Genomic DNA, 12638 nt, shown 5'->3' on the forward strand with positions numbered 1-12638 from the left:
TGGACTCGAGGAGGAGCCAGCTACGTCTTCGCCTAATTCCCAGCAGCAAAGGCCTAGGGAACCTAGCCCTATAAGGCACCCTGCTGAGGAAAACCAAACAAAAAACCCTACTTCTGCCCCTGGTCGGAAGAAAAAGGCGCGGGATCCGCGCAAGGTCCGCTCGGATTTCCCTAAAGGGAAAGGTCCGCGAGAGGGCAAGCCCCGAAGAGGGAGTCTTGGCCCTCAGGATCGAGGGGACCGAAAGAGCGTTTCCGTGCACCGAACCGGGGGTAGAGGAAGAGGAGGACAGAGATGTCCACCCGTTGATTTGAGAAATCAAATCAATGGGAATCAAGGTGACCTACGGGATCACCTTGATCAAAAAAGATACAGACCCGAAGTCTCCTCGGGTACTGTAAACGAAGGGATTATGGCAGAGCTTGCCAGCCTTCGAAAAGATATTGCCCGAGTCTCCCGAAGGCAGAAGGGAGATGACTCCGACTCGGACAGTGAGGACCGGGAGCCTTGCGCCAAGCATATCCTGGAGGCGGAGCTCCCTAAAAACTTCAAAATGCCCGAAATGGCGGCATATACTGGGAACTCCGACCCCAGTGATCACCTGTCACGATTCAACCGAGTCATGACAGTCATGCGGGTCAGCAATGACGCCAAGTGCCTATGCTTCCCCCTCACTCTGAGCGGTTCGGCGGAGGAGTGGTTCAAGAAACTAGAACCAGGTTCGGTGGGATGTTGGAACAAACTCCAAACCAACTTCCGGAGACAATTTGTCGCCGCCAGGAAGGTCAATTTGGAAGTTAGTGCCTTGACTAACATCAAGCAACTACCCACCGAGACTTTGAAAAATTACATCAAGAGGTTCCGAGAGGAAGCCTCGAAAACCAAGAAGGTTGACGACGGACAACAGCTTGCGCTTCTCCAAGCAGGAATCCGTACTGGGACTCCCTTCTGGAACGAATTACAGCAAGAAGGCGCTGCTAGCCTTCAGGACTTCCAGAAGCGAGTCCAAAAATATATTAACCTCGAAGAAGCCCAGATCGTGGCTTACGGAGGCTATTATCCAACCGGGATGGCAGGATACATGCCAGGAGTATCGCCCTCGGGTACTGTCCCGACCGCGACCCCTCCGGTTAGTGGCATACAGTTGTCTGCCACTCCCGGGTACAACCAAGGGCAAGCTCTGCCCCCGGCATCTTCCCATTACGGCAACCCGTCCGGGGTGAATGGACGGGCTCCTTCACAGGCTGCCCCAACCGCTAGCTTAACAGGCCCCACTCAAGGGTCTAGAAGCAAGAGGTCTTCCAAGGGCAGCACCCGAACGAGAGAGAAGCGCCAAAAGAAGGGGTACACACCCCAATACACCCAGTACACAGAGCTCACGGACTCTCAGGAACGTGTCTATTTTGCCACAAGGCAGAATACGCACTACCGGAGGCCCCAGCCATTGTACAGGGACAGCTCCCGGAGAGATCCAAGCAAAAGGTGCGAATATCATAACGACATTGGCCACAGCACCAACGAGTGTAAAAATCTCAAGGATGAGATTGAGAATCTGATCCGGTTGGGCCACCTCTATGAGTGGATCAAAAATAGGTTACCCCACCTTAACCCGGGGCAGGTGGCCGGGGGCATGCCTTCGGGGACACCAGGGGGTACAGCAGGAGTATTGCCTCCAGCTGCTCCCGCAGGTGACACCCAGCATATACCCGGACTACCGCCCCGGCCTAATGGGCGGGTAGCCATGATCTCCGGAGGTCCCCATATCGGAGGAAACACTCGGAAGGAGCGAAAGAGGTATGCCGAGGCCGCAAGGCACAGTGAAGTGTGGGAGGTCACTCAACTCCCAGCTCAAAGGCCTCGGCTAATGGACCAACCCATAACGTTCACGGAAGAAGACGCCAAGACGGTGCGTTTTCCTCATCACGACCCGCTGGTCATAGAGACCCCCATTGCAAATAAAGTGGTGGCCAGGGTCCTGATTGATAATGGAAGCTCCGTGAACTTGCTCTTCAAGGAGGCCTTCACTGCGATAGGGTTGACCGACCGGGACCTCTCTCCTAGCGGATCGCAGCTCACAGGGTTTAACGGGACAACTCTAATCCCGATGGGAAAAGTCAGGCTCCCAGTTACCCTATGCCCGGACACTCCACAGAGCACGTTTAAGTATTGCACCTTCGTGGTGGTAGATTGTCCAACAGCCTACAACGCAATCTTAGGCCGACCGGCCCTCGTCGACTTTGGTGCAATAACTTCTATCCGACACCTGTGCCTAAAATTTCCTACTCAGGAAGCCGGAGTCGGAACGGTGAGGGGAAACCAAGGAGAGGCCAGGCAATGTTACAACGTTGCCACCCACTTGCCAGTACTCATGGTCCGGGGGCCCCCTGAAGTAGAGAAGGCTGAAGAAGACGAGTTGGATCCTCGTATAGGATCCGAAAGGGTTGTAGAACCAATGGAGGACGTCGAAGAGATCCCAGTGTGCGACGACGACTCCACCAAAGTACTCCGGATAGGGAGAGGCCTAGATCCGGAGGAAAAAAATAAAATAATAAAAACACTGAAGGGCGCCATTGATGTTTTTGCATGGCGCCAAGAGGACATGACCGGCATCAGCCCTCATGTCATCACCCATGTCCTCAACGTCAATCCGGACATGCCCCCTATACAACAAAAGAGACGCCCGCTCGACTCGGCGAAAGCCGAGGCCTTAGAGAAAGAGGTGGATAAACTTTTGTCTAACAGCATGATCCGCGACGTATACTATCCGGAATGGCTAGCCAATCCGGTCCTGGTGCCCAAGCCGAACGGGACTTGGCGGGTTTGCATAGATTTCACAGATCTAAACAAAGCCTGCCCAAAGGACTGCTTTCCGCTGCCAGATTGACCGGATGGTGGACGCCACCTCCGGATTTAAAGCTGCTATCTTTCATGGATGCCTATGCGGGTACAATCAAATAAAGATGCATACGGCGGACCAGAGTGCACTAGCTTCGGACCGATAAGGGGGTATACGTTACCTAGTCATGCCTTTCGGACCGAAAAACGCCGAGCAACCTATCAAAGAATGGTTAACCGGATGTTTAAAAGCCTCCTGGGACGAAACATGGAAGTATATGTAGACGACATGCTCGTCAAATCCAAAGCATGCAATAGCCATGCAGACGACTTAGAAGAATGTTTCGAAGTCGTCCGAAGATACGGCATGAAGCTCAATCCGAAGAAGTGTACCTTCGGAGTCAAGTCGGGAAAATTCCTGGGCTTCATAGTCAGCCAGAGAGGGATTGAGGCGAACCCGGAGAAAATTCAAGCTCTCTTGGACATGCCATCCCCCAGGAAACATAAGGACGTGCAAAGTTTGACCGGAAAGGTGGCCGCGTTGAGCCGTTTTATCTCACGATCCACGGACAAGTGCATACCCTTCTTCAACATACTGAAGAAATGCCAAAAGTTCGAATGGACGGACGAATGCGAGGAGGCATTCAAAAGGTTAAAAGACCATATGGCAAAACCTCCTATCCTATCAAAGCCCGTCCTTGGAGAAGACTTGTTCCTTTACTTGGCGGTCTCCGAACATGCGATCAGTGCTGCATTGGTCCGGGAGGAAGAAAAGATCCAGCATCCCGTGTACTATGTTAGTAAACGCATGATAGGGGCCGAGACAAGGTACCCGGTCATCGAAAAGCTAGTATTCTGCCTCCTGATGGCATCACGGAAGTTGAGACCATACTTCCAAGCCCATCCAATCAGAGTTTTGACCAATCATCCACTCCGGCAAGTCCTCCGTAAACCCGAAGCCTCCGAAGACTCCTCAAATGGGCAATGGAACCGAGTCGGTTTGACTTGCATTACGTGCCCCGATTTCGTAAAAGGCCAAGCCTTGGCAGACTTCATCACCGAATGTAATGAAGCCGAGGCAACAGCCAATACTCCGGAGCCACCCATCCCCACTTGGAGAGTATTCGTGGATGGAGCTTCAAACGAAAACGGTTCGGGAGCCGGAGTAGCTATGATATCGCCCACTGGGTTGCGGCTCCAGGCAGCACTCCGATTCAACTTCACAGCTTCGAATAATGAAGCCGAGTATGAGGCCCTAATAGCAGGGCTAAAATTGGCTAAAGCTGTAGGAGCCAAAAGGGTGGAAGTCTACAGCGATTCTCAGCTGGTCGTAAACCAAGTATCCGGAGAATACCAAACCCGCGGCGAAAGAATGGCCGCGTACGTAACAATAGTCCGAGAGCTGCTCCACGAGTTCACGGACTATAAAATAGAAAGAATCCCCCGAGAAAAGAACGCTCATGCGGACTGTCTGGCTAAGTTAGCCTCGGATAGTGAGATCGAAGAGCTGGGGGTAGTACCCGTGGAACGCTTGGCAGAGCCAAGCATCAAAATAAAAGAGACCACGCAAACGGTTGGGCAAGAACCCAGCTGGATGGTCCCCATCATAAAATACATAACCACAGGTGAGTTGCCCCAAGAGAGGGCACTGTCTCGAAAGATTCGGTATCGTGGCTCATCGTTATGTAATGATGGACCAAATTCTCTACGGAGAGGACTCGGCATACCTTATTTAAGGTGTGTATCGGACCACGAAGCTAGACAAATCATGCTGGAGGTCCACGAAGGGTTCTGTGGAGATCATACGGGAGGACCCACTCTGCAAAGAAAATATTGAGGCGGGGATACTTCGGCCAACAATGAAAAAAGATTGTATAGACTATGTCCAAAAGTGTGACTCGTGCCAAAGGTACGCGAACATACCGAGAGCTCCTCCAAATGAGATCACGCTGATGACAAGCCCCTGGCCCTTCGCGGTCTGGGGCATAGATCTCATCGGGTCTCTACCTACGGGAAAAGGAGGAGTAAAGTATGCAATAGTAGCAGTAGACTACTTCACCAAATGGACAGAGGCTGAGCCTATGAAGACAATAACCGCTAAGAGGGCGTTGGACTTTGTTGTCAAAAACATAGTGTGTCGATACGGCTTACCTCACAAAATAGTCTCAGACAATGGAAAGCAATTTGATTGCGAGGAATTTACTGACTTCTGCAACCGACACGGAGTAGTAAAAAGCTTCTCCGCGGTAGCCCGACCTCAAACAAACGGCCAAAGTGAGGCAAATAATAAAATCCTAAAGGTCACCTTGAAAAAGAAGGCCGGCTTGTAAAAATAACTGGCCCGAAGAATTGCCAAGTGTATTGTGGGCCTACCGGACGACCCCCAGAACCACAACCGGTCACTCGCCGTTCTCAATGGCATACGGTTGTGAAGCAATGGTCCCGGTGGAAACATTATTCCCATCCCACAGGAGAACGACTTATGATCCGGCCACCAATCAGGCCCTGCTCCAAGAAGCTCTGGATCAGGTCGAAGAACTCCGGGATGAGTCCCAAATACGGATGGCCGCTTATCAAAAGAAGGTGACCAAGTATTTTAACTCCAAGGTTAAAAATAGAAAATTCGCTATCGGTGACATGGTCCTAAGAAGGGTCTTCCCAGCCACCCAAGAACCCGGAGTGGGGGTACTTGGACCAAATTGGGAAGGACCATATGAAATCGAGGACGAAATCGGCTCTGGCACTTACAAACTGAAAAGAATGGACGGAACTACTGTCCCAAGAGCCTGGAATGCCGATCACCTCAGAAAATACTACCAGTAGCGAATTAAACTTAGCTTTTGTTCAAAGAGTTTGTACCGTCCAAATGTATGCCTCCTCTATATTAAATAAAACTGAGTGCCTTAAAAACAAAGTTTCTATGCCACTCAGGGGGGTACTAGGGTATACCGCACGGACAAACAAAAACAAGCTAAATAAAATATCCTGACCCAAAGGGCAGGTCAAGCTAAGTAAAACATCCTGACCCAAAGGGCAGGTTAAGCTAAATAAAATATCCTGACCCAAAGGGCAGGTCAAGCTAAGTAAAACATCCTTACCCAAAGGGCAGGTTAAGCTAAGTAAAATATCCTGACCCAAAGGGCAGGTCAAAAACATGCGCAAAAATAAAAGGCGTAAGTATGAAATCCTGAGCCGAAGGACAGGTTGAAATATATAAAGTGTGGAAAAAAGATCGCACATATATATAAATAAAAAAAAATATCCTAGCCCGGAGGTTAGGTCATACACATATAAATGGCCCGGGGACAGGCCTCAAATTGTCTCCCCTTTAAATAAAGGCTGCCGCCTGTAAGTAAACTGTTCTAAGGCAGCAGCAAGTATGTACAAAGAAAAAAAAAGAGTTATGAAAAGAACGGGTACAATCTGGGTCAATGATAGGGCAGCTCAGTCAGCCGCGGCGGAAGACGAGGTCCGATCCGTGCCTCAAGCTCGGCATCAAGTCTCTTCTTCTTCTCCCGAAATTTGGCAATCATGTCCTCGGGTTTGGGATAGAAAGAAAGCTTGATACTCTGATCGTTGGTGGCCCAAGCCATATAGACACCATCATCAAAGCGCTTCGGGCACCGGGCACAGGAGACGGGAGAAAGGAGCTCGGCCCTCTTGGCCTTCCTAATGGACTGATCTTTATAGTCCCGAAGCTCCTTCAACTCCGCAGCCAGAGCGGCCTTGGATTCAATATCCGACTGGTGAGTCTCCTCTAGAGACCTCACCTTGGCGGCCATTTCGTCCAAAGCCTCCCTGGCCTCCCGAAGGTCCCGCCTAGCCTTCTCGGCAGCCTCGGTTTGAGTCCTTAGCTCCTCCTGATGATGGGCCTCCATCCTGCCTCTCCGCTGGGCCTCGGCCTGGATCATGTCCTCCGCCTGAGCTTCCCTCCGGATGGCCTCCTCCTCCCTGGCCTTGGCCCTCTCTTCCTTAGCCTTGGCCGCTGCTTCCTGGCGTTCGGCGGCCTCCTGGTAGATCTGCCTCTCCGCAGTAAGGTCTTGGAGGACCTTCTTGACATCGTTCATATCCCCAAAATCGGACAGAGCGAAGCCATGGCTTATGATGTTCTTGGAGAGGCGACCAGCCTCAGCGGCAAGCTGAACCATAACGGGACGTAAGGAGAAATCTCTCAAAGGAAGAAAACAAAATGCAAACACCATAAAGGAAACGCAAGAAACTGCAAAGTACTTACCACTGTGAGGGAATGGCTGAGGTCCTGGACTTGGAAGATAGAGTTCAGGGAAGCGCAAGTGGCAAACCGCTTAGGCGCACAGCGTGTAAGCTGAGAGGCGAACTCACCGGTCATTTCCGCGGCAAAAGGAGCCAGAGTGGGCCCTAGGAGGGGGCGGAACCAGTCTGCCAAAGGATCCAGGTTGAGGTTCCACGGATCATGATAGTCCGGATGGTTAATGCTCGCCTCAACCTCCGATCGCAGAATTCTCCTAAGGGCCTCCACATCGGCATATCCCCGGGAGTACTCGTCCATAGCGTAGTTGTGTTTCGCTATGCGAAGCTCCTGCCTTGCCTCATCCCCCGGAATCGGGGTGAGCTCAATGCGAGGAGGAGCAGGATTTTCCTCCATCGGAGACACCCCGCCGTCTAGGCCATGAGCGGGAGTATCGGCCCTCCGAGGCCTCTTCGGTTCGTCTTGGGCGATCATCTTGCCCTTGCGCTTGCGGATCAGAGCCACTTCAGACTCCTCCTCGTCCTCCTCTGCTACCACTGGGAGAGCTTGAGGGTCTCCAGCACCCTCGGCGGCTTCCTCCGAGAAGTCCCACCCTTTCCCCTGGCCTTCTCCCGGAAGCACCTCCTCGTCATCCACCAAGTCGATGGTTTCGGGAGGAGCGCCGGAAGAAACCTTCAAGGAAGGGGCCGGGGGAGAGGGGGTGAAAGCCGGAGGAGCCACCGGAGTATGGACCCCAGCCAGCCGTTCCAGGATGGCATCCATGGAGGTACCTGTTCCAATAAAACAAGCAAGTGTTAAAAGTCCGTGAGAAACTACTTACAAGGAGGTGCAGCAAATAAACTACTCCTACCCGGACTCCCTAGTTCGGCCCTAGCAAAGTCCCGAACTTTAATGCTGGCAGCATCATCTCCAAGATAACTGTCCGAGGGACGAAACCAGCTGGACGCTATGTAAGCCGACGGACCTAAGGGAATAGGTTCGGAGGGCGGGGCCCATCCGGGACCGACCTAGGTAATCTCCTAAGTTTGTAAAATAAAACTCCTTCAAATGATCCCCCCACCGGGTCGACGGCATCTTAAACCTACGGAGACGCTCATCGAACCCTATGGGCCTACGACTGGTATACTCATCAACGGAAGGAACATATTGAATTATCAAAGGAGACTTACCACCAGCACCAGAAGTGCTAGCACCGGGAGCGCCCGAGTTTGGTTCGGACCGAAGGCCGGGGCGGGAAGTCTGGTTCTCGGAAGAACCTTCAAGACGAAGGGGTCCCCCGGCGGAAGGACCTCCAATCTCTTCTTGAAGTATCTTATCAAAAAATTTAGCTTCGGACTTCCCGCCAATGGCTTGGCTCCTCCGCACCACCGGGCTCCCCACACGGAGCCCTCTCCCAGAGGCAGCCTGGGCACTGGAATACGCCTTCTCCTGGGCCTTCCGGTAGAGATAATCTTGGTACTTCTTCTCTGCCGTAGCGATAAGCTCATCCCGGAAGGCCTTCTCCGCGACTGGCGCCCTCACGTTAGGGCAGATAACCTTGGAAAGGTTGGAGTCATCCACGGATTGGTGAGAAAGGATAAGTTTGGCCTTTCTACAATTCTCCGTGGTGACCAAGCCCCCGACGTCAAGATCGGCATGGTCATAAGAGGCGAAGGCTTGGGCCCTTCGAAGGAACGCCTGAGTGGTGAGCGTCCGCTGGTAAGGTGGGATCCGCACCCACTCCGTGAGCAGCTCCGGATGGTCCACGGCCCTAAAACCGGAGGAGAAGAAAAATCGGTGGCGGTACTCCTTAACGTGAGTCTCGCCTATTATACGGAACCACCCCTTCGTTAGCGGTGGTGGATCCGAACCCATAAAAACCATCCTTAAGTTTGTCCCCTTTCTTGGGGACGGATACAAGTTCGTAAAAATATAAAATTTCCGCCGGGCTGGGAGACCCCCAGCCGCGTGCGGCATAAAAAATAAATAAGCCTGAGAGCAGGCGGTATGCTTGGGGAATAAGTTGGTATGGCGCAAGGCCGACAAATACAAGGAAATCAACAAAATAGTCCTGGAGCGGGAGCATTGCACCGGCCATCAGATGGGTCTGACTCCAAGCCCCGAAGCCATCATAGTTGAGGTTGGGTGTCTCCGAATCACGGGGAGGCCGGTGAAAGGTCCCTGAGGTAGAGGGCTTGATTCCAGCTACGTTAATGATGTTCTCCAACTGGTGAGGGCAGGTCAGGGTCGATCGGAGCTCGGCCGCCTCCCAGCCAGTGGCGCGGGACTTGTACCCTTCCTGGGCAACAGGTCCCAGAGAAACCTCCTCCAGGGTGGCAATACTCTTCCCCTTCTTCTTCGAGGACTTTGAGCCAGAAGCAGACATGATATGCTCTGAGAAAAACGAAAAGAAAAAAAAAACCCAGCAGTTAGGCCCCATATCAAACCCTAAACCAGAAAAAAGGGAGTGGGGGTCCCCTAACCGCTGGAAAGAGGCCCCCTCCGGACACGTGTCACCTGGGAAACTCGAAAGAGAATCCCTGAACAAGTGTCGGGTGCAGTAAAATCACAGTAAAAGTGGTTTTGCAAAAAGGAAAAGAAAAAGTCTTCCTATGCCCTAAGCAAAAGCTAAACGAAGGATACACAGCCTTCTTAAAACAAAACTGTATGCCTACAACTAATACAGTAAAACGTAAGAGCAGAACTCAAAGAGCTCAACACTCACACTCCAGAAATCTCTGAGTGCGAACCCAGAAAACAAACAAAATAAATGTAAGCATGCTATTGTCTAAAGATGCGAAAGACTTACAGATTGATTGATGAACTGGGGGTACTGGGTATGGTTGAGCGAGAGCTGAGAAGCACTGACGAAATCAAACACTGGAAGATTACAGAAAATGTTCAAGTGTTAAGACGGTTTGTGCTACTTTGAGGAATTTTTCTCTCTGAGAAATTCGAGCAAAAATGGTAAGGAATGGAAAGTAACCGAAATGAAGGAAAGGTGGTGGCTTTTATAGGCAAAAATGCATGAGGAACAGGCGTCTTCACCTACCAATCGTACGGTAGGGGGAACGCACGATTCGAATTCCCAGCAGATCAACGGGCCAGATCAATCCGCCATTAAGGCGGTGCAAACGTTTGAGTATCCACCTGACACCATCAATGCGCCGCATCAATCATGGGGCGTGAAACGAATCGACCTCTGCAAAAGTGAATCGCTGCATTTAATGCCATTATTAGACACACCTTCACGCGCCCCACGCCGTATCGTAAGATCGAGGAGGCGGCTGGAAACATTCCTACGAACAAACGTATTGTCGCATTAAATACCATCATTTAATGTGCCCCCCACGCGCTCGAGACTCGAGCTGGGGAAACGAGGAGTCAACCGGAGACACATGAACAAGCCTTGGTTTATTTTTACTAAGTAAACAAGGCTTGGGGGGTAAATGTTGCTCCTAAAATCGCCCAATATACGTGGACCAGTCAGGAAAGGACACGTGGATCAAATTACTTGAGAAGAACTACTAAGTCTTTGAATGACACCAGGAAGCGTTACTCGCACGGGTCCAGGAGGATGCACCCGGAGTACAAGGTACTCCCGGAAGCGAGCATAGCTCAAAGGCACTCCGGGATGTGTCAGGTCTCTCCCGAGACATCAAGTCGCATTTAATGCTGCATGGGAGGAAGCGTGTTGGGACTGTACACGCAATAAAGTCTGACGCAAGACATCCCCCAAACAAGAAATGGGCGCTACAGTAATGATCATTTAAGTCTAGTGACGGCTACTCTGCGAAGAGTCACGTCCATCATAAGACAAAAAGGACATTCTCCATAAAAACCCTACAGCACCTAGGGATTTGACCATGCATCACCCATGGTATATTCATCGGAAATGCCCAACTTTATGGATACTTACAGACACATGTGTAAGTACAATTCTAGGGATTGCCCCGCTAAAACACTATAAATACCCCCTCAAAGCTCATTTAATGGGGTCGGAGAATCTTGGCTGCTTAAGAGCAAACAGAGAAAAAACTCACCAAGAACATTCTTTGTATTAAAGAGAGAAACATTCTCCCAAGTGTAGAATCTGTATTAAAGATATCCATAAATATCAGTGGCTCGTGGACTAAGGCTCATTAACGCCCCAACCACGTAAAAAGTCTTCATCTCGCTTTCTTACAGCTCATTATTATATTCATATTTTATTAGTTGCCGAAAACCTCGGTCAACAATGTTAAAAAATAAATATGAACTGAATAAACATTAAAGTATCAAACAATATTTTTTAAAAAATAAACTCATATGTAAATTCTAAATTTCAACTTCAATATTTAAATGCAATCAAAATTATCAACTAAAAATTCTAAATTTCAAAATAAACTCTATAAAATACAAACTTTAAATGTAAAATAGTTTAACTATTAAACGAAATTTATATATTATGTTATAAGTAATTTTATCAAAAAATATGTAAATCGGTTTATTTGGGTTATTTGGGCGGGTTAGAATAATATTAAACCCGCTCAATATATTCATTGGGCGGTTTGAATTTTTCATAAAGTTATTCGGATTGTATTTTTTATCGGTTTCTTCGGTTTGGTTTGGGCAGTTTATCTGGGTTGGGCAGTTTATTATTTTTTTTAACAGCCCTAATCACAAGGGATTACCCTCCCCTTAATAAATACTAGCAAAAAGTGTAGAACTTCTAACACTTTTAGCTAGACCATCAACAAAAACCAACCCCATCCGCTTAACAAAGGAAAAAAATACAAGACTTAAAACGCTTAGATAACTCTAAAATAGAAAGAGAAACATTAAGAAAATTTCAATTAGGAACACATTGCCCTTTCCCCAACGCCAACGCCTGAACAACAACTTTTGAATTTGAAAAACTAGAATTTTCGAACCCCTGCACTGATTTGCCTAGGATAAAAGAGCAAACGAGGCTGAAACTCTTTGAACGTTATAAGCCCAAGATTCATTTGTAATATTATACATTACCACAACCAAGCCAGCATCTCCTTGATACCACAATGCATTAATAAGTAACACCAAATCAAAATCTTCCCTCGAGATCCCAACATCAAGAGGTTGAACCTCCGAAGCCGTAGCAGCAACCTCAAAATAATCGAAGAACTCAACAAAATTCTGCTGAATCCGCTTAAGAGAGATGCCCAGATTAACAGCCCCACCTTTAAAGAAAAATCTATTCCTTATACTCCAAACTTCATCGAACATACATGCCATGTACACTAAAATAGATGAACGAAGATTAACAGGGACAAACAGCAAAATATTTCCAACAAACTCAATCATATTTGAGCAAGGAAAATTTCCAATAAGAGAAAACACCCTGAAAATCAGAGTGCCCTCGACACGCTGCATTCCCTAGAGGCAAAACTCTGTCTCAAAGCCACACAATAAATAATACTTGTCCCCACCAAAAGGCAGTTTGTTTCTAATAGGAATACCCTCATTTATAATCCTCCAGAGCACCAATGCCAAGCTCCTTAGGTTGATTTCATTTGGCACAAAATTATGTAAGACATACAACAAGTACATGGAAGTAGGGTGCATCAAACGAGTTTACTAG

Source organism: Cannabis sativa, chromosome 8, assembly GCF_029168945.1.
Source record: "Cannabis sativa cultivar Pink pepper isolate KNU-18-1 chromosome 8, ASM2916894v1, whole genome shotgun sequence".
NCBI lineage: Eukaryota > Viridiplantae > Streptophyta > Magnoliopsida > Rosales > Cannabaceae > Cannabis > Cannabis sativa.